The sequence below is a fragment of the Camelus ferus genome, chromosome 2 (assembly GCF_009834535.1).
Source record: "Camelus ferus isolate YT-003-E chromosome 2, BCGSAC_Cfer_1.0, whole genome shotgun sequence".
Classification (NCBI taxonomy): Eukaryota; Metazoa; Chordata; class Mammalia; order Artiodactyla; family Camelidae; genus Camelus; species Camelus ferus.
In genome coordinates this window covers 45,922,545-45,945,900 of record NC_045697.1, presented here as the reverse complement: position 1 = coordinate 45,945,900, position 23,356 = coordinate 45,922,545, and the positions used below count along the sequence as shown (strand labels likewise).

General features: G+C 34.7%; 1 protein-coding gene and 1 long non-coding RNA gene across 5 annotated transcripts in view; both read left to right on the top strand.

Annotated features, from left to right (window-relative positions):
- CFAP299 (cilia and flagella associated protein 299) overlaps positions 1-23,356 on the top strand; it is a 492,010-nt gene that overhangs the window by 110,333 nt on the left and 358,321 nt on the right. The gene's annotated exons all lie outside the window — the stretch shown is intronic.
- LOC116656748 lies at positions 1,611-22,573 on the top strand. Its single transcript, XR_004311667.1, has 3 exons — positions 1,611-1,737; positions 13,121-13,127; positions 22,563-22,573. It is a non-coding gene; the product is annotated as an uncharacterized LOC116656748 (long non-coding RNA).

Here is a 23,356-nt window from a genome sequence, read left to right as displayed (position 1 = left end):
GATATCTGTTCAACACGTGATTTGTTAAATAAAATAAAGGGGAAATGAAGTATTATGCTTTATATTTTGATTGATGATATACAATAAAGATCACCTACCTTGTATTAAAAATCACCTTTATCTCATATTGAAAACCAAAGCTGTAGGCAGGGCCACTTTCCCCACATTAGTTTAAGTTCATGCCACAAAAGACAAGTAAATTTTAAAACTGATGCCTTCTTTAGTCTTGTACTGCATACCTACTTATCAAGTAAATTAAAATAGCAAATTTCCTTTACTCAGGTGGTTCTTTTCTCCAGATAGAAACTGGCAAATAAGAGATCCTGACAAACTGCTCTTCATTTACTGAGAATTTAATGTGGTGCACAATTGATAAAACTCTCCGGGGAAGCATAAGCTTAGGTAGGGAAGTTGACAATGGTGGGGCAGGAGAGAAGAGTGTTGTTAACTTCCTGGAGGACACGTGAGAGGAAATGTGGGGTCAGAGATCTTTCTGTAGGCATTTGAAAGACCATTCCCCCTCCAGGGTAGGAATTACTAAGCTGAGTTATCACAGAAAATCAGAGCAATTACATGGAACTGGTAAACTGAGCTCCTTCTCCTTTAATGTCTGAACAACCTTGCTCTCAACTCTTGATTTCTCCAAGACATCCTTATGGTTATCTTTACATCTTTAAGCTGTAGTCTGTGTTCACTGCTTTTACTTCTCAGTCCTTAAATACCAATCTGATTTCCTCCCACCATTTTATGAATTCTCTCTTTCTCTCTATGTATGCACACAAACACACATATGAAAGGATATATACTTATATAGGATACATATATGATGAAGAAGGGATATGTGTGTGTGTGTGTGTGTGTGTATGGGATGGCATATATCTTACCTTTTGGCAATTTTTTCTAGAGCAGTAATAGATTAGGAATTTAGGATTTGCAACTTTTATTTCTTTCATATTCTTTGAGAAATATTGAACTGTACTGCTCAATTCTATGAATAGTGACCAAAATTTAATCCAGTTCTTTCCTGAGTGGAGGAACTAACTTGTTACATTTTAATGTAATGCTCTTCTCTTCGTTAATTCGCTTGTATAGGTGCTAACTGAAGTATGAAATGGTATCCTTTTATTACAAGAGAGTGACATAAGCTTTCATCACTTTTGTGCAGTTGTGTTTGTTTTGACAGACTAGGAAGGATACAATAAGACTGTTAAAATTAGCAATGCAAAAATGACTATTACTGTAAAAAATCTAAAAGTGGAAGTCATTGTATAAAATATGAGTATCATTACAAATAATGATGAAAATAGTTTCAACTACCTCTTATTTTCCCAGGCCATTTCCCAAGACACTTGAATACTAAGCAATATAAGAAGAGTGCTTATTAAGATATAAGTATGTGTAAATACGCATGTGAACTGAAAATAGCCCCCTTTTAATGTAAAATCTTGGAAGATACTGTAGCTGAAGGGTTAAGTATGTAATAGATAAAAAATATTTTTTATCACCTCAAAAGGAAATCTTATGGCTTATAACTTTGTGTGTGTGGTTTTATTTTTTTTTAAATGTCTGCTTGGCATTTTTTGCTTATGGATAAATTTGAATGTACTTATTTTATGCTTTTTTTCTTGACTCAGTGTGGGAAATGACATTTAGATGTAAGTGATAGAAATGACATTGAATTGCTTGTGATTTTAAATGTAAAACTCTACTATTCATAATCTTCTAGACTGAGTTATGGTAGTTAGATATATTTTAACATCAGTCCTCATTTTAAGGACTTTAGGTTATAGTAAATCCAGGTGAGACTATTTGAAACAAAATTTTGTATAAAGAGATTTCTGGCTGTGAGAAACTTAATATTTTTTTATTTTTATTGAAGTATATAGACAGTTCACAATGTTGTGTCTATTTCTGATGTACAGCACAGTACTTAAGTCATATAGGAACATACATATATTCGTTTTCAAATTCTTTTTCACCATAAGTTACTACAAGATATTGAATATGGTTCCCTGTGCTGTACAGTATAAACCTGTTGTTTATCTATTTTATATATAGTAGTTAGTATCTGCAAATCTTGAACTCCCAATTTATCCCTTCCCGCCCCCTTTCCCCCAATAACGATATGATTGCTTACAATGTCTGTGAGTCTGGAGAAACTTAACTTTATAGTTACATGGTTATTGGAATCAGTGGGGTTTTGTACATGCAAAGATAATAATAATACTATAGTTGATCTAGTGTCCTTGTCAGAGGGGTTATCTCATTAAGGCTAGACTAGCTTATTGAAAGTCTATGGTTTTCTATTTCTAAGAAAATAATTGCATGAAATTTTACTACCTTTGTTTTAATATCTGTTCATGGTTTTATAGGGACAGAGAATTGGGGTAACAAACTTTAATTTCTCTGTTATTTGAATTAGTTGTCAATATACTAATTGATGTATTGTTATAAAGTATCCAGGAAACTCTTGACTGAATTGTGAGGTAGACAAAATTTGTATTTTTTCTCTGCATTATTTCCCCAAAGGTCTTCTATTCTTAATCTCAAGTAGCTATTGTTCTTCTCATAAACTCCAACTCTCAATTATATGATAGGCAACTCAAAAGCAATGGGATACATGACAATAACACATAGATTGGTGTGAATTATTGTCAGTGTTCTAGTTCTAGAGTTGGCTGTTCAGCTCAGGGAAGTTCAGTATAAAATAAAGAAAAAAAGAAGAGAAAAGTTGGTCATGCATGTCATGGTGATTAATCTAATTCTGTGAACAAAGGTCTGTCTAACAGTATTTTCTATTTTTAGATGATAAAGCTACAGTGCTTTCCAGGCTTATTTGCATTTTAATTGAGAACAGAATTTACTTCAAGTTAAATGGAATCCATCTCTTAATCATTAAAACTCGGTATCAGATTGTTCTATTGTTTCCATTTCTAGAGATTTTGATTCTCCTGCATCTAATATCTGCTCACATTCTTTTGTGGAGGTTTATTTCTTCATGTGCACAGTAAACATACATGTATTTGCATGTTGGTAGTAGGGGAAAGGAGCTGTCCGTATCACTCAGGCCATCCTATTGCCGTCGATTGCTGAAGGCATTGCTAATAGTGAAATTTCAGAGTGACAAGCCTTGGGCCATGTGATAGAAGGGGTATTCTTTTGGGCATCACATGATCTTCCCACTCCATCTACTCCTAAGGTAGGTCCTGATAATACATATTTGAAAATATCGTTAATGTGTTTGGGAGCCTTTAGAACTACATCCTATGTAAAAATGGAGGCAATTTTTCTAAGTGGTGCATTCAGAGTGATGCATTAATTTTATAATACTAGTTTTAGAAGCATTACTTCCTTGGATTTCAGGAGTATTCTTTTGGGAGTTTCACTTTTCATTGAAACCTCATCTATCACCAGATCATATTGATTCCAGTTCAGAAAGAGATCTTAAATTCGTTGACATCTGTCAATTTTCACGGCCACTGTTCTGGTCCAATCACATCACTTCCTCCATAGAAAACCACCACCTTGGCCTCCTACCTGGTCTGGGTGCTTACATTTTGGCTCTTCTTCTCCACAAGCGTGATGCTTTTACAAGTCTGATGCTTTTACAACAGAAACGCATTAGGGATGCCAAACTCTAAATAAACCTCAGGAACTTTTGTGATGAACTCTTAGGTTCCAGAAGCTTTACTTATTGAGGATTTATGTTGTATTTCCTTGATTCAAAAATAATAAATTACAACTGATCTCCATATAAAGACAGGTGACACTTTAAAATAACAGTTTTGTCTTCATACTATACACTATGATTAGTTAGAACAAAAATAACTTTAATTATACTAGCTAGATACATTTTTAAAATTGGTCTCAGCTGGTATACAAGAATAATACATAATTGAGACCTTAAAAATTATGTCATGTCTACTACACCCTAGGAAAAAACAAAATTAAAAAACCCTATATTTAGATTATACTGAGAAAGTGTTATTTCTCTAGGGGAAGGCAGTTAGTATGAATTTGATTTTTCTCCTGCTCATTTACTTATATTCTGAAATTTCCAGACTTCTGCTTTTTAATATTAGTATCCAAATAAATTGATCATCCATGCAATAAGTTGCTTCACAGAGAAGAACTCTGCAATGGTGATATTCTGTGATATAGTTCTGTATAACACAATTATTTTTCTGTCATGTGGTAGAAAGATACAGTTTTGTTTTGTTTTTTTCTGATTACAACCAGTTCTATGGAATGGATGGTTCCATAAAAGCAATTTTACATTTTGATTTGTTTTCTGTTCAGTGTAATAAAATAAGGAAAGGACTTTTGCAATAAGAACTTAGCTGTATAAACCTTGTAATGATTCTATCTTTTATGAAGTAGATATTGTCTTCAGAGTCTCTTCATCTTTTCAATTTTAATCAGTTCAATTGACTATCTAAAGTAAATTTACTGAAGGAATAATACTTTCACACACACACATACATACACACGGAGGGGGTCAGAGAAAGAGAAAAAGAAACTGTAAGAACTAGGAAGAGGTAAGACTAGAGTTTATGTGGTGGAGTATCATTAAATTTCAAGTTTTCTTCTATAATAAAATTTCATTTTACCTGTTAATTCAACAAGTAGGGCTGGACATCATCTATACTTTGATAGTTCGGTCAAAGGTTGTGGTTTATATTAATTCCTATAAAATATTTCTAGGTGATTTCAATATCTTCCACTACCCCAGTTTATCAATTCCTTGACCTTCTCTCTTCCACTTTTGTTATCTCTCAGTCTACGTCAGTCCCTCAATCCCAGTGCTATAAACTTGACCTTATCATTGTTGGCAAATTCAACCTATCCATAGTCTCAGTTTTGAGGAGACCATTATCCAACCACTATTTATCTCTTCAGTTCACTTTCTCAAGGACACCATTTCCAAAATTCTTCAAACTCACCAGGCCCTACAATTCCCTTATTTTATGTCCTTTTACCTTCTACTAATTTTCTCACATTTTCACTCATGTACTCAATTGCCAGTTATCCTTCAAAATTCCATGGTCCGCCTCTATAAGCACTCACTTGTAGACTCAATTGCTATTCCTTTGCTCCTGTCTCACTCTTTCATGTTTACCTGGTAAAATCCCAGACTTGGCAAAACTCAATTTTCTGCTTACAATGTGCCTATACCTATGATGGTGAACATGTCCAGAAAAAATGCTGTGTTGAAATTTACTTCTAAATTCATGATCACTAATTCAGATGTTTTGTTAGTGCTTCCAGCAATCCTGTTACATTTACCTAATCCATTTACTTCCCTACTCTCCTAGATAACTTTTTTTATACCTTCTTTCATTTGTTCAAAAAATTCCCACCTCCCCCCTCACTGTCCTCATTCTCAGCTGATGGCCTTTATTCCCATCTAAGTGAAATAACACAAAGTAAAAATTTTAAAAGCTACTACCACTGCAGCAACTCATTTGTATCCATGTACTTTGACTTTACTCCTGTTTTTACCAGTGAACTGACTGTGCTTCAATTAAAAGCTCATCTTTTCACTGATATACTAGAGCCAGGCCCTTCTTGCCAAGTCAAGAACATCCCTCCAGCCACCCTCTCTACTTTCAACAGAACTTCCTCTCACTATTAAGTCATTTGCATCAGTGGAAAAAATTACTGTAATTTTTCTCATCTCATAAATCCCTGTCGTAAGTCCATATTTCACTCAAGGTAGCATATCATTTCTCTGTTCCTCTTTATGACAAAACTGCTTGACATAGTTATTTATACTTTCTGCATCCAGGTCTTCTCTTTTTATTTCTCACTTTAGAAAGAAATGTATTTAGATAAACCAGCACCTTGTAGTATACAAGTATATAAGATCTGTTTTATTCTTTCATAATTTCCTGAACTAGTGAGTTTTATATAATTTTTATTTTAATATATTAAAATCTTTTTGCTTTCTATAATCTTAAAAACATGGCTATTAAATAAAGTCTCCCTTTTAAATTTCCTAATGAAAAGATACATTTTGTGTGGCATTTCACTTTAAAAAAAAATCATGAGGCATTTTGTAGCTAACTTTGTGACATGATAATTACCATTTTACCTTGGAGTTGGCTATATTCACTAGCAAGAAAAGTAGTTAATTGCAATGCTCCCTTGTATGCTCTTACTGCAGGATGCTATGACTAGAAACACACACCAATGTTTGATATCATAAAGTTGCAATGCCTTTCTTCTTGAAGCCATTCTAATTAGGTATCCTTCCATCCCCACTTCTCCACTGAATCTGCTCTTGCTCAGGTCACCATTGATCTGTCTCCATGTTGTTTTTCCCAATGGCTGATCATCAGTCCTGGTCTGAGACAGTCACTTTATTCTTCTTGAGACAGCATCTCTACTTTGTTTCTAAGGCTTTTTCAGGAAAACATATTCCTCTAATTTCCCTCCTACCTCTTTGGTCATTCCTCTTCAGTCTCACTGACTGGTTACTTTTAATATCCCATATTTATAACTGCTTACGTACTCTAGAGCTAAGATCTTGACCCTCATATCCAACTACATGTCGTTATCTCCAAATTTATACCTTTAGCTTAGAATTCTCCCCTAAACTGCAGACTTTTTTATTCAAATGCCTACTGGACATCTCTACTTAGATATCTACTAGGCAACTCAAATTCATCATGTCCAAAACTGAACTTCTGACCTTCCACTCCATTTCCAAAGTTTCTTCTCCCACAGGCTTTCCCATATAAGGAAGTGGAAAATCCATCCTTCCAGTTGCTCAGACCAAAAAATGTTTGAGTTACCTTGATCCTTCTCTTCCTATCTTACCCCAAATCAAATCTGTGAGCAAATCATATAAGATCTACCTCTAAAATATATCCAGAGTTGAATCGTTACTCACTGCCTTCACTATTACCTTTCTGGTCTACACACCACCATTTCTAGCCTGGAATACTATACACCATATAATAACTTCTTAAGTGGTCTGCCTGATTCTGTGCCCTTCTTGCTCCCCCTACCATTTTCTTTTCTCAACTCAGCAGCCAGACTGATCATATTCAGTTAGATCAGTTTAGTTCTCTACCCAACACTTTCAGTACATACCTTTTTCCTTCACTATACAAATTAAAGTCCACATAATGTCTTACAAAGCCCTGCCCAAACTGCCTTCTCTTCACTTTCTGACCTTACCTCTCACTAGTCTCCCCATTACTTACTTCACTGCAACTGACCTTAACATGTCATGCAAACTCCTACCTTAAGGACCCTGCTCTTGCTATTCCTACTGCTTAGAACAGTTTCCCTCCATATCATACCCTTTCTCATGGGTCATACCCTTTCCTCCTTTGTATCTTTGCTTATACATCACCTTCTCAGTGAGGCCAACCCCACCACCTACTGTATGACTGAATGTGTATTTACTTGCTTATGTGTTCATAGTCTATCTCCCCATTAGAATGTAGTAAGTTCCTGGAGGTTAAGGATTTTAGTCTTGGAGGATAAGGATTTTAGTCTAATTTTTTCTCTGCTGATTTTCAAGTGCCTAGAACAGTGCCTGGTTTATAAAAATGCTTATTAAATGAATGAATGAGTGAAACACAATATAAATGTTTTTCATCTTCACCCTGTAATTTCATCATTCTTCAAGTCTTATTTCATACTTTACACCCTTTGGGAAGGCTTTATTTCCCCTCTTGCCCCCATATAAAGAGTAAATTAGCTGCCCCTCTCACCTGCAGTCATTGCATCCTATGCCAAGCCATATTTTTGCTCCTTATCACCCTGCCTGTTTTCACATGTGCCACCATGGAGGGCAGAGGCAAAGTGTTTACCATATGCTTTCAGTACTTGCATCATAATAGGTATCCAAATAATTACTTGTTGAATAAGTGAACCACATATATATTCTCTATTGGGATCCTACCAGTATCACAGAAATATTTGTCATAGGTGTAATATTTTCTTGAGGATTATCTTTATTGTAAGCTAAGATTTGTTTGGTGCTTTCAAACCTCTTCTTAAATCAGTAGTACATAAGTTCCTTTTGAATTAAATTTTAAAACATATTGTTGGCAACCTTGACAACTTGACTACTATCAATTAATTAGTAAATGTTTTTAAGGATATTCTCATTATGCTTTAATAAATTTTCAGACCATGTTTTCTATCTTCGGGAATTGTGTTGATTGGTTGCCTACTATCAGATTGAAATCCTAGATAAAATACAAGTTCAGTGTTTTAAATAATCTTTGTGTTATGATCTGTATTTAATATCTTGCTCCTCTTTGGGAGAAAGAGGTCAAGTAAGTTGCTTTAGATGAATCTAACTTCTTATAATACTTTTTAAGAACTAACTGACTTCATATAGAACTTAGGTATAATGATGAAAACCAAATGTTGACTTTACATATGGTAAAGTTTAAAACAAAGTAAAAATTAATTTTCATTTTATTCTGGACACCATATGCAATGCAATATCATTTTAACAAAGTTCAGTTGTTTCACATTTTCATATATTTTAAAAGTCTCATAATGTCTCCAAATAGACCACTACACATTGCATAAATTTGTTGGAACTTAGATGGCCTGGAATAGGAATGTCAGTCCTGCAGTCAGCACCATATGTATTGTTCAGAGATTAAACTTGATAATAAATTATCAAGACTTAAAAAAAATTTTGAAGCAACATGAGTATATGGAAAAAAATTTAGAAGGCGTCTTCATATTTAGTCTTATTCCTTAGTTAAGAAAGAGTAAAAATATAGGATATTTGTTAGAAGACCTTCATAAAATTGCTAAAATAAACATGGTATGTAAATGTTTGGCTATCTGAAAAATATGTACAAGTAGAGTATCATTTCTCATTGTTACAGAAAATGTCATTTCAGACTTTAATTCTAATTAATTATATAATACACATGAAAAAATAACCTAAGTGTAATTGTTTTAAAAAGTATTATATGCAAGTTATATCCATTTTGAGAGTTATTTCAGGCTCAACCATCCTTTGTTAAAACTGTGCATAAATAACAGTGAATCAGATTGGCTGAGCCACCTGTAAACATTACATGAAATCATTTGTAGCTGATAGTGTTTTAAAGAATGTTCTGCTTTTGTTTCCCAGATTTTGGGTAGATCTTGGTCCCTCCCCTATTCAGTGTGCTAGGGAAATGTTTATTTCTCCAGAGAAGGGAAAAATGCTGAGAAAAAAGGGAAAAGCAAGAGAATGTTTTGCTCCAGGAGGGTATAAGAATGGGGCTAGGCAGAAACTCAAAGGAGAATTGATATAGGCTTTGACTCAGTCTGGGGGAGTCCCTGAGAAAGGAGCCGTGTACTCTGACTGCCTCTCTCTAATAGTTAAGCCGCAGGTGAGGATCAGCAGAGGTCTCAGTGGAGATGCCAGAGCAGAGGAGACCTAGACCTTACCCTTAGGTAGGCCTAGGACCTGGGGAGGGAGGACTAGCCCCCCAGGCAGAGATGGCTACATAACACCTCTAAGCAGACTGGCCTGAGCTTTACCCATAACTCTCCCATGGACCACCATGCTCTGCAGTGACTAAAAATACTCAGGCACCCAAGAGGGTCATGAAAATAGCAGAGAGTTTCTGGACAAGATCTTATGGATGAGAATTGGGCTTGACAGAATTGTAACCTCAGTAGACTAACATCCAAGGACCAGACCACAGATGAGGTAAGATTCCGAGGGTGTGAGCGTGGACAGATGTTACCAAGGAACACCCCCAACCCTGTGTTTTAACACTATGTAAGACTATTGGCATGTAGACTCAGTCCTAAGCAAAAATAGCTGGAGTTTGGGTGAGTTTAGAAATTAAATTGTTATAGAAAAATAAAGGGTCTTTGTGGATTTTTGTTTTTTGCTTTTCTTGGTTTTTCCTCACAACTGAATATATAGATATAGCTTCATACCTACTTTACACATTTCTTTTTTGAAACATATTGAAAATTTTAACTAAGATGTATCCTTGACTCAATAGACAGCCACAGTCATATGATGAGAGCTGAGAATTGTTTCCTTAGCTACTCAGGGGCCACTTGGCTGGCTTATGGAGCACTTTATATAGCTCTGATTGGAGCATTTTGTAGGGTTTGTAGAATAGGGATTGCCCTGACCTTGGGAATATTTGAGATCTATACAACAGGAGAATCCAGATACTCTTCATCCTATATACAAAATCACCATGGGTAAAAATGTTCCTGTCTTTTGTGCCTAAAAGTCAGTAGATAAAAGCCACACTAAGAGATTTTCAGGCTTCCAGATCCAATGCTGAGTAATTCCCAAGTTCATGGTCAATTGCCTTCTCCCCTTAATGTTTATAGATTTTCTCTGGAACACAGCTCTCCGGACACCAGAACAGGCCAAATGACAAGTTGCCAACAGAGAAATATGGGAAACGGTTGAGAGTACTTTCTAGACTGAGAACCACAGACTTCTAGAGCTGGAGGTCAGCTCTAGAAGTTTAGTCTTTCTTGAATACAAATTCTGAAGATAACTTCCTGACCCAAGATGTTTCCATGCTGTTCTTGGTGACTAATGAAGGAAGATGTTTAAACCATAGGATGTGGTGTAGTTGGAATTACATGCCTAAGTATGGCTGATGTAACTTAAACGTATTTGCTCATATACTCTAAATATGTGAAATTATGTAATTTTAGTTTAATACCTTATAAAAAGGAACAGCATGGTACCCTTTATTTTTATTATTGTATAGCATGCTAAAGTATACAAGATTATGAATTAAATCTTGAATTTGTGTGAAAGCATTTTAGAACAAGCTTGAGTAGAGGAGGGGGAGTTAAATTTGAGTGTATTGACAATAGTGCTCTGCATATAGAGGAAACAAAGTTTTAAGATGCATTTGCTTTTACATGAAGTAGGCTTTTTCTTAAAACAGAATGAGAGTTAAATAAATATCAGAATCTTTTGTTATCTTCATGTGTGGCTTTTAGTCAAAAATACATTGTAGTGTACACTCATAGTAATTTTTTGTAGTCAGGTCTTCAATCTTGACCTTTAAGTGTGAATATTGGAATTTTATATCGTGATCTTATAAAGTTGCTGATTTCTGGGAAAAAAGTAGTAACTAGCAGCAGAAATTGTCAGGTCATAAATAATTTGAAGAACATTATACATTGGGAATATATAATTGTTATTTCTTCACATAGAAGTGACTATTACAGATGTTAGTATTAACTAGTCAGCAACAGAAAATCACCATACATTTTATTTCATTGAGATGAGTCATGATGAAGTTACCTGAAAAGAACATGGATTTATCACACAACTGATTCCTTGATCATCCTCTGTTCTGCTTCCAGAAACTGCTTTTAAAAATACAATTGGAGCTTATAACTCATCTACTTCAAAATCCTGTTGGTTCCTTATCGTTCACAGACTCTTCACCTTCAGAGCCAAGTTCATGGGAGAGTGAGCTGTGCAGTTGTACAGAGTCCCACATTTAGAAGGGCTCCAGGCTTGGTTTAATGCTCTGTCATCAGTTTGAAATGATTAATAATTTTGAACAAGGTGCCCCACATTTCATTTTCCACTGGGCCCCACAGATTATGTGGTGAGCCTTCTCCAGCTGCTCCAGACAGAATTTATTCATTCCTTCTCTTTGTTCTTATACTTTTTTTGTACCTGTCAGAACTATGATACCAAATTACACTATAATTTAATTGTGATCTGCTTTCTTTCCCAGACAGTTGTAGTGGATGCTGTTGGTACCCACCCAGATCTCTTTTACCAGCCAGTTTACCCATTCCTAGTTGCAGGGAGTGCTGGCTGTTAATGGCCTTGAACTAGCCTCTTCCAGAGAATTGTGCTGTTACAGAGATGCAAAACGTCCTCTGCCTTAGGTGGGACTGCTCTGTGGTGCCACTGGTATTGCAGAATTCCTTGTGGTCTCCATTAGGATCAGCGAAAGTAAACTTTAGCTGAGCCCATGTCCTTGCCTTCCTTATCCTCTGACTTACCCTGCTTCCCTCACTGCTTTTCTCCTCGGAGCATTCCCTCAACGGTGCAGAAGTACCTGAATCCCTATGTCAAGCTCTGCTGCTAGGTACTCCTGTCTAAGCCAATCATGAATTAGGACCGAGACCTTTTGTCACTCGTCTCTACATCTCTGCCACCTTGCACAGTTCTTGGCACACTGTAGGTGTTTTATAATGTTTGAATGAGAGGCCTTTCTAGGATGGTTTATTTGAGTGGTAAATCTCTTTCAGTTTCGTACTGTCCAAGATGTAATTGTGGAGGGTATAAATTTTGCTTCATTAATCTTCCTTCATAGATAACACACTTCTCTCTAGCTTCCTGACATGGTCTTTGCAGTGGTCTTTCCTCAGCTCTAGACCATCTCTGTCTCCTCTCTCAGACTTTTAAAAATGTCTATTTCTTTGAGTGCCTATTTTAAACTCAGATTCTTTGGAAAGGTTTTAATAGAATATTAGAATGAGAGGAGCCTTAGAGAATATCCAGAAAGGAAATGATAAAAGAAAAACTCTTGGCGGTTCAAGAAGCAAGAAGAAAAGAAACAATGAAAGGTCAGAAGTGTGGTTACATATAATGTGCTATTCTATTCCTCATGAGCTTTGTAATTCTTATTTTGATAATCATTAAAAAATTACAGATAATCAGATGTAACTATCTGATACACAAGACAATGATATTTAAAAATGAGGAAGGTAAGGGACTTAAATGGAAATGAGGTATCCATACTTAAATAGGAATGGTAAAAATATTGATATCAGTGAGTTATAAGTCATATGTGGATAATATAATTCTCTGAGCAACACTACAGAAACTACACAAAGGAATAACACTCAAAAACACTATAAACTGGAATCCTAAAAACATATTCAGTTAACCCACAGGAAGGCAAGGAAAGAGAAACAGAAGAATGAGTTCCAGGGGAAAGAAATAGAAAAGGATAATGATAAAATGGCAGACTTAAGTTCTAGGGCATTGATAATTTCCTCAATGATGCCAATCAAAATATACCAATCAAAGACAAATTGACTGAATGAATTAAAAAATATAACACAACCATATGCTCTTTACAAGAAATTCTCTTCAAATTCAATGACATAGTTAGGCTAAAAGTAAAAGAGAAAAAGTTATACATGAAAACATTAATTCAAAAAATGCAGGAGTGACTATTTTAATATCTGATAAGAAAATTACTAGAAGCAGGGATAAGAAAATTACTAGAAGCAAATAACATTGATAAAAGGATGAATCAACAAGAAAGACAGAATGATCCTAAATGTTTACCAACCAAACAGTAAAGATTTAGAATTTAAGAAACAGAAGCTGATAGAGATGAAAGGAGAAGTAGACAAATCTACAATTATTGTGGGAGACTTTAACACCACCCCCCTAGCATCAGATAGAACTACTACCCAGAATCAGCAAGTATAAAAACGATCTGAACAGCACACTCAAACCAACAGCACCTAACTGACATATATAGAAGTCTCCACCCAATGAAAAAAAGAACACAGTCTTTTCAAATACCCCTGGAACACTTAACAGAATGGAACAATTCCTAGATGATAAAACAAACCTCAACAAATTCAAAGAAACTGAATTCATACATAGAGCGTTCTCTGACCATAATGTAATGAAACTAGAAATCAGTAACAGAAAGATAACAGAAATATCTCTAAACATGTGGAAATTAAACTACACCTTTAAATAATCCATGGATCAAAGAGAAAGACTAAAAGGAAATAGAAAGAAATACATAGGACTGAATGAAAATGAAAATACAACATAAAAATAAATGGTCTGCAACTGAAGTGTTGCTTAGAGGGAAATTTATAATTTATAAATTCATAAATTATTTATAATTTATTGCTTCCATTGCAAATGAGGTAAAGCCTGAAATAAACTAAATTCTTAGCTCAGAAAGTAGAAAAAGAAGAGCCAGGTAAACCCAAAGCCAGGAAATCCAAGGCAAAAAGAAGGAAATCATAAAGGTCATTAAAGATAAGAGCAGAAACAATGAAACAGTAAAGTAGGAAAACAATAGAGAAAATCAGTTGAAACAAAAAAATCCATAAAATAAATAAACTTCTAATAAGACTAACAAAAATGAAACAAATAAGACACAAATAGCGAATACCAGAAATAGGGGATGTTGTGACAAATTCTACAACCATTAGAAATTAATATATGAATAGTATGAACAACTTTAATATATTTGCCAATGTAGAAGAAATGGACCAATTCCTTAAAACCTGTAAACTATCAAATTTCAACCAAGATGAAGCAGATAATCTGAATAGATCTTTAATAATTAAAAAAATTAATTCATAATTTAAAAGCTATTGAAGAATAAATCTCCAGATCTAGATAATTTCACTAGAGAATTCTAATAAGCACTTTGAAAAGTAATAACATTTAACTTTGCCCAGTCTCTTTCAGAAAATAAATGAGGTAGGAGCACTTCCCAACTTACTTTAGGAATCCAGTATTATCCTGATGCCAAAGCCAGAAAAAGGTAATAATGCAAATAAAGACTACATAAGGAAAAGTATCTCTCTTAAATTTAGACTCAAAATTTCTCAACAAAATATGAGCAAACTGAACCCAACAATGTATAAAAAGAATTATATGCCACAATCTAGTGGAATTTATTCCTGGTGTGCAAGGCTTGTTCAGCATTCAGAATCAACCAGTGTAATGTACCGTATCAATAACCTAAAGAAAAAAAATCGTATCATCATGTGAGGTGACACAAAGAAAGTATTTGAAAAAAATCCAACATCTTTTTAAAATAAAACTCTTAGTAAGGTAGACATAGAATACATTGAACAAAACATGTTAAGGATCTGTATGCTGGGAATTTTTTTAATGGTATGGAAGAAATCAAAGATTTAAACAAATGAAAAGACACAACTGTGTTAGTGGAATGGGAGGATCAACATAATAAAGGTGTTAGTTCCCCCCAACTGATCTACAAGTGTAATGAAATTCCTATGAAACTTTCATCAAGGTTTTTTTGTAGATGTCAACAAGCTTATTCTAAAATTGATATGTGAGGTACAGTAGCTAGAATAGTTGAAACAATTGGCAAAGAATAAAGTGAGAGGAATCACTCTACCTGATTAAGGTTTACTGTGTAGACAGAGTCATAAGGACAGTACAGTATTGGTAGAGGGGCACAATGATCAGAATAGAGAACCCAGAAAAAGATGCACACAAATATGCTCAATTGATTTTTTATGAAGATGCAAAAAAATTCAGTGAAGTAAAGATAGCCTTTTCAACAACTGGTGTTGGAGCAACTGGCTACCCATAGGCAAAAGAACGGAGGGGAAGGAAGAGGAGGAGGGAGGGGAGGAGGAGGGGGGAAGGAAAACAGGAGAAGAAGTAGGAGATGATGGAGAGAATCTCAACCTAAAACCTAAACCTCACACCTTGCACAAAAATTAACTCAAACTGTACCATAGAATTAAATATAAAATGTAAAAGCATGCAACTTTTAGGAAAAAACAGTGGAGAAAAATTTTAACATCTAGAGCTGTTCAAAATATTCTCAGACGAGAAACAAAAGGAGTGACCCATAAAAAGGAAAGTGGGTAAATTGAATTTCATCAAAATTTTAAACTTTTGCTGTGTGGAAGTCCCTGATAAAAGGATGGAAAAGCCTATAGATTCAGAGAAAATATTTACAGGCTGTTTATCCAACAAAAGACTAAAATGTAGAGTATATAAAGAACTCTTAAAACTCAGCAGTAAAAAAATAATCTAAACAGAAAATGGAAAAATGACTTCAAGAGACATTTCAGTGAAGAGGATATACAGATGGCTAAAAAGCACATGGAAAGATGTTCAACATCAAAGAAACACAAATGAAAACCTCAATGAGTTAATACAGAAGGGCCAAAAAAAAGCAGTGACAACACTAAGTGCTCGAGAGGATGTGGAGACACTGGATCACACATACATCACTGGTAGGAACGTAAAATAGTACAACCTCTCTGGAAAACAAGTTGGCAGTTTCTTATAAAACTAAACATACAACTGCCATACAACCCACTAATTGTACTCTTAGGCAATTATCCCAGAGACAGGAAAACTTATGGTCACATAAACAATCCAAACCTATATGGTGTTCATAGCAGCTTTCTTTGGAGTAGCCCCAAACTGAAATGAGCCCCCATGTTCTTAAATATTGTTAAACATTGTTGAACAAACTGTGGTACCTATCTATCGTGGAATACTACTCAGCAATAAAAAAGAAAGGACCTGATTCATATAACTATTGTGTGAATCTCCAGGGGATTTTGCTGGGTGATAAACAGCCAGTCACCAAAGTTTACATACTTTGATTCCATTTATAGAGCATTTAAAAATTATAGTTGATGTACAATATTATATGTTACACGTGTACAGTATAATGAGTCCCAATTTTTAAAGGTTATACTCCATTTATAGTTATTATATACTATTGGCTATATTCTCTGTGTTATACAATACATACCTGTAACTTATTTCATACATAATAGTTTGTACCTCTTATGTTCCATCTCTGTATTACCCCTCCTCCATTTCCTCTCTCCACTGGTAACCACTAATTGCTTCTCTGTATCTGTAAGTCTGCTTCTTTTTTTTAGTCACTAGTTTATTGTATTTTTAAAATTTCAATATAAGTGATATCATACAGTATTTGTCTTTCTCTATCTGACTTATTTCACTTAGCATAATACACTTCAAGTTATAGAGCATTTTTTAAATGATTAGATTTTAGAAATGGATGACAGATTAGTGGATATCAGAGGTTAGGAACAAGGGAAGGTCTGGAGGTGGGAGGGAGATGAGTGTGGTTACAAATGAGCAAGAGGAAGGATTCTTATGGTGATGGAACTCAGTATCTTGACTTAGTCAGTGGTGCATACAGGAAGCTACACATGTATGAGATTGTATATAACCAAATACGCACACACATTCGTACACACATACATGAGTACAAATAAAACTGGGGGAAACTGAATAATACTGGTGGATTGTACCAGTGTTGATATTCTGGTTATGATATTACACCATAATGTAGTTGTACACAGTGCTGCCATTGAGGGGGACTGGATAAATTGCACATGGGATCTTTCTGTATTATTTCTCTTTACTGCATGTGAATCTACAATTTTCTCAATTAAAAAGATCAATAATCAATAAAAATGTTATTTTTAATAATATGCCAGAAGAAATTCAAAGAGTAGTACTTTAATTATACATTTAAATATTTTTGTTTAAAGTCATTTGATATATAGGGCAGTATTAATGTCTAATTTATTAATTGCCTGCAGAGTTTATTTTCCATTTGGAAGCTGGAGGATGCTGACACTTCATTATAAGATACTTATTGATGTACATTCAGTTCTAAGATATAAAGTATATTGGATATATTTTTCTTTGATGAAATGGAGTTGCTGATACTTTAAAAATGTGTGTCCAATTCTGTTTTTTTTTCCCCTCTTGACACCAACCAATTCTGACACTGAATTTCCTACAATTGAATTTAATTCTGACATTAATTACATGGAATTAGAGTCAAACTTCTCAGGGTTAAGGATCCAGTGTCAAGACTTTATCCACTTCAGACACCAACTGCAAAAGGGGTGCCTGGAATAGCCACATTTCTGCCTGGTTGAGTACAAATTTAGGGGTCCCCATGATCCCCCCTCAGGTCTGATCATTCACTAGAACAATTGATAGAACTCCGGACAATTATTAGCAGTTTAGTATAAAGGATGTAACTTAGGAATAGCCAGGTGGGAAACACACATAGGTATAGGGCATAGGAGGAGGAGTGTGTGTGTGTAGAGCTTCCAGGCCCCCTCAGACCACACCATCCTCCCAGCACCTCAGTGTGTTCACCAACCCAGAAGCTCATTTAGGGCTTTTTATGGAGGTTCTGTTATGTAAACATGATTTATTAAATGATTGGCCATTGGTGTTAAAACTCAACCTCCAGCCCCTCTCCCCTCCCTGGAGTTCTGGGGTTGAGACTGAAAGTTCTAACCCTCTGATCACTTAGTTGGTTCCTCTGTCAACCAGCTCCCTTCCTGAAGCTAAAGTCATCATTGCACTGAGTTCAATTGCTGCTTCACTTATCTGTGTATTACCTTGGGCAATCACTTAACCTCTTTGAACCTCTCCTTAACTATAGTAAAAGTCCCCACCTCATTAATGAGCTGTTAGTACATATAAAAATAACAGAACTGAGGACACATAGGAAGCATTCTGTTGATGTTGTTAATTGTTACTGTTGACATAAAATATAGGAGATGCCCATTGCATTTGATAATTTATGTTTGAGTGCATTATTGCTATAGTGAATGCAATTTGTAAATGATTTGTCCTGAGTAGATAAAGTGATTATATATCTTAATTTGTCTAGTATATTCTATAAATTCTAATATTTCTCTAGTAGTTTAATGTAACTGTAATACATCAAAGCATTCAAAACTATGTGTTCATATTTTTCCACTAAAGTGAATATGACTGATACTTTAATATTTATTTTTTTGTAAGTCAGTAATTACTAACAATGAAGATAGTGGCTATGGATGTGATAATGAAATTGGTCATAGTATAGCACTTAGAGTATATTTCTTTTCTTTGAATTTATTTAAGACCAGAATCTTCAGACAAACCGTACTGCAGCATTTATAAAGCTACTGACCCCAAGCCTATCACATGACCTAAAGGTTGACTAAAGAGAATCTTTATATATCTTAATGGTATGTCCAATAACTATGGTCAAACCAAGCATAAAATAACAGGTCCTCCTCTCTTTAAAGTTATATTAACTGAGGAATTGCCTTAATGCTACTTTCTCTTAGGATCATTGTAGGGATCACTACACTGAGGCTGAGATTTCATATGAAATCCTGAGAGATTCATAGAGACCCAGCAGTTGATTTTTTAAAATTCTCAAGTTTTAATTACTGATCAACATTTATAAGTTATTTTTAAAAAGAGGGTTCCCCCTGCTCCTCTTCAGTTTTTTCAGGACCTGGGGTGAATCTAGTTGCTCAGCTCTAATTCCCAACACTTTTATGTGTGCGAAATTAGATGAAAATGAAGAATAAGTACAACCATAGAAGAGGAACATAATGAAAAGATCAATTCTACTTGGTAGTGGTGGCAGGCCCACATTTTACATAGTATATACTAGTATCTTGGGAGTTTTTCTTATGTGTATATAAAATAGAACACATCTTTTCCCATCAGCCATCTCCTGACTGATTACCTCGACATCTACTGGGTTGAAGGGACGGGGAGAAGGTGAAACAACTTGCTGTGCTAGGAAGGGTTTTCTTGCAAGAGAAAATTTTACTTGGCTTCTGAGGAACAACTGATGGAGTGCATGTGGAAAACAGCTCTAAATGGCAGTGCTCAGAATAGTGACACACATTTTGGATCCAAACCAGGATGCAGTCTTCAGGCTTTTAGTGGATAAGTTACATTATATGTGTGGGCTGCCTAATAAGACAACTAGAGCCAGTTGGTAGTGTAGTCCTATAGGATAGGAGCTACCTGTTAAGCTCAAGAGGTCACACTGCCTGGGTTCAAATCCCCAGCTCTACCATTTATCAGCTGTGGGGCCTTGTGTAAGTTGCTTAAATTCTTATTGTTTCTGTATTCTCACCTGAAACATGGGAATAATAATATCTACCTGATAAAGTTGTTTAAGGAGTAATCACTATTCTTAGAAAAATGCCTAGTACTTAATAACCACTCAATAGATACTGACCATTTTAAATTTTATTATTTGGCAATTTAGTAATACATTCTGTACAGAATTGAAGAAAAATCTTTCCTCTTTCAATTTCTACTTTGCAGTAGTATTGTTAACATGTTTCAGGATTCTTTGCCCTTTAGTACCTGTTTTCTGCATTTATTATTACATTATTTAAAAATACAGGATTTGAAATATTTTATAATCTATATAATTTTTAAGTATGGTCATGTCTGATTACCTCAGGGAGAATGTTTGTAAATAAGCATAACTCTGTGAAAATCTAACTTACCTCATTATGTTTCTCATTAATGTATCTTGGAAGACTGAAAAACTGTAAACAGGAACCAGATGCCATGAATCTTTAATATATAGCTTCAAAGTCATTGCAGATTTTTTACCCTAAATATAATCACAAATATTTAACTCTCCATATAGCTCTCCAAAACCACTGTAATGGAAAGATACATAAGGTAGAAAGCTCAAAAGCAAGGCCAAATTTACATTCTAACACAATTCTAGTATTTAAATCCATGCCAAAAGCTGGTGAAAATACAGTGCAAAATTGGTTGGTTTGTACTTCATGTTTTTATTTAAAAAGTTGCATGTTTAAATAAAGAACATCCAGTCTAATTAAAATTTTTATTAAATTCAATCAGGGAGCATTTGAAGTAATAGTTTATAAAGTACGAATTTGAAAACTAAATTTTAGACTTAAATGCTAACAGGTGGTAAATAACCTTTTCCACAGCTCCCAATACCAGTCCCAGTATAGGATATTTTAGTGGTCAGGAGCCCAAACACCAAGGATGGACTGCATGAATTCAAATCCCAGCTCATATCCTTGCTGGCTGTGTGACTTTGACTTTGGGGAAATTATTTAGCCTCTTTGTGCCTCAGTTTCCTCATCTGTGAAACAAATTATACTACTGCCAATTTTATAGGGTTTCTGTGAGGATTACAGAATTTACATATTCTGTGTATATATATATATATATACACACAAGTGTCTGTATAGTAGACACACACATATACATATATGAATATATATTTGTCAGTGAGCGTATATATAGATACACATGTACCCACGAAGTGTATATCTAAAGAATCTCCATGTCCTTATATATGGCTTTTTCCTAAATTGTTCCTCTTGCTGCCTTTCTCTGTATAAGGGGGAGAAACCAGACTTTTCAGTAACACCTTCACTGGCCTGGCCTGTGAAAAATAATGAAGCTGTTGAAATTTTTTTTTAATAGCATCCCGTCTCCCTTTCTGCCGTCTTGTCTCTTTTCCAGTGCTCAATGCTCTGTTTTTAGCCACTCATGCAGACATAATGCCTTTAAGCTGCCCATACTGGTTTTCCAAAGTCGATGTCTCTAAGTGCATTTCTTGTGTTTGCTTTATCACAGAATGTTAAAATAATAACTTCTTGCTCTCTTGCCCCTTCCCATCAATTTGAAACTCCCTTTTCTTACATGATCAATCCTTGGAACTGCACCCATTGGCAAATACACACTAAGATATGACTTACTAGTAGCCTTTTCTGGGGCTCCCTTCATTTGGTGAAAAAAATCTGTGCCCCTGTACTGGAGTAGTGAAACTGAAATTGTGCATTTTGATTTTTATTAGTGAGTATGAGTAATTGGAGAGGTGACTGACACCCTTGGGGTGAAACTGACCATAAAAGAGAAGTAGATAGCCTTAGTGCTAATATGCAATGAGAATAAATACTATTGAAAGTTAAAGAGAATAATCTAGAAACTAAAGTAAGTAAACATAAGCAATTTTCATTTAGTCACTGTCCTTCACTTACTTAGAGTACTGTGTATTTCCTTAACGGTTCCTAAGCACCTAACTAAAATTGTCTTGTGTATTTGAATAAATTTTTAAGAAGGGGAGACATGAAAACACAGCTCTGTGGTTCTTTTTTACTCACTGTATCTCCTAGGGTAGATGCTGAATAAATGTATGGTGAATACAAGAAACAGAAATGGGCCAAATGGAATTTCCTTTTGAATTCTTTTCTGCTTGCTTGCTTCAACAGACACTTTTTTAAAAAAATAAAAGTTGAATTTTTGTGAATGTTAAGTAAGAATTAGTAATGAATAGAGAAGATTTTTGGAAACTGTTGAAACACAACCTCTGCATTTTCAACACTATTAAAATACATGAATGCACCAATTGCAGCTACATTATTCCTGGGATCAAGAGAGAGCTCGAAGGGAATGCACAAGTGATGCTAACACAGCTATAAGTCATGGCAAAGCCAGAGCAATACAAATGGGTTTTAACCAGTTATCCTCTCTCAGAGGTTGTTTCATTGACCTTCTCCAGGATAGCCAGGCCTAGGAAATACCACTTCTTTGAAGCGTACTCAGAACATAACCTCACAACAAGAGCTGTTTTCGGGAGTAGTTGGGCAATAATATTTAAAGAAATAAAGAAAGAATTTCAAACAGTTGTAATATAACCTTTTGATAAGGACCTTTAATCAATTCTCAACCAATACGTTAATTAATTCCTCATTAGAGGGGAATTACATTAGAGTCTTTGTGCAGAAATAATCTTTGGATATCAAGACCAAGAAAGTTTAGTAAAATGTATTTGAGGATTAAGTGATAATAATTTTGAGGGAAACAGTGCATTGTTGTTGCCTCTAGAGGATTAACTTCAATTACATCTAGTCCCATATTTGGTATTTTTAGAATTCTTCTCTTTCTCTCTCCCCACATAAATGATTAATGATAATGATTAAAATAAATTATATAATAACATGTTTTAAAAGTAATTTAGTTGAAGGCATAAAATAAATAGTAGATCAAGAATACTTCCAGTTATAACCTAAGCTGAATTTAAATTTTGAAACTCTGTTGAATTTCCATTTAAAGAAAAATGTATGGAAGAATTATACATTCTTTGGTCCCCTGATATTAATGCATGTGGCTTTGTCTGGATAGTCTCAAATTGTATCAGTTTTCCCAGCACAATCATTCATAATACTGTCTTTGAGTCTCAAAAATGTTGTGCTTTGGTTGATAAAGCATATGTACATCCTACCTAGTACAGAGAATTTGTTTGTAATACGCTTTTATAATCTAAAAAATTTCCAGAATTTCTCAGGCTGTGAGCCACAAATAGTGGTGGAAATCATATCCAGTCACAGCAAGCATCAGTTCTTCTGCCTGGTCGTTCTTACCAATGTTGCTCTATGAGGCATTCCTCCAAACATTTTGCAGTCCATGTTCTTTAAAGTGAAAAGTATTACTCCTTTCTAGCACATTTTATTCAAAACATTCTAAAATGCAATCTGCTTTTTTTTTTTTGTAACATATTAATATACCTAACATGTTAAGGTTTAGGTTTTCATTTGTGCAAGTACTCAGGACTTTGTGTTATTATTTAGTAGAGGAAAGATCTTCTGGAAGCTACACCTTCATTAGTCAATTTCATCCTCAGGTAAACTCTTGGCTTCTCAAAGTGTCCTTCTGGACGTAGTATAATGTCGGCTATACAGTAGGCACCTAATTGATATTTGTTAAATGAGTGAATGTGTAGCAGTGATAAATAGTTTTCTAAACTTTTAAAAAATATGT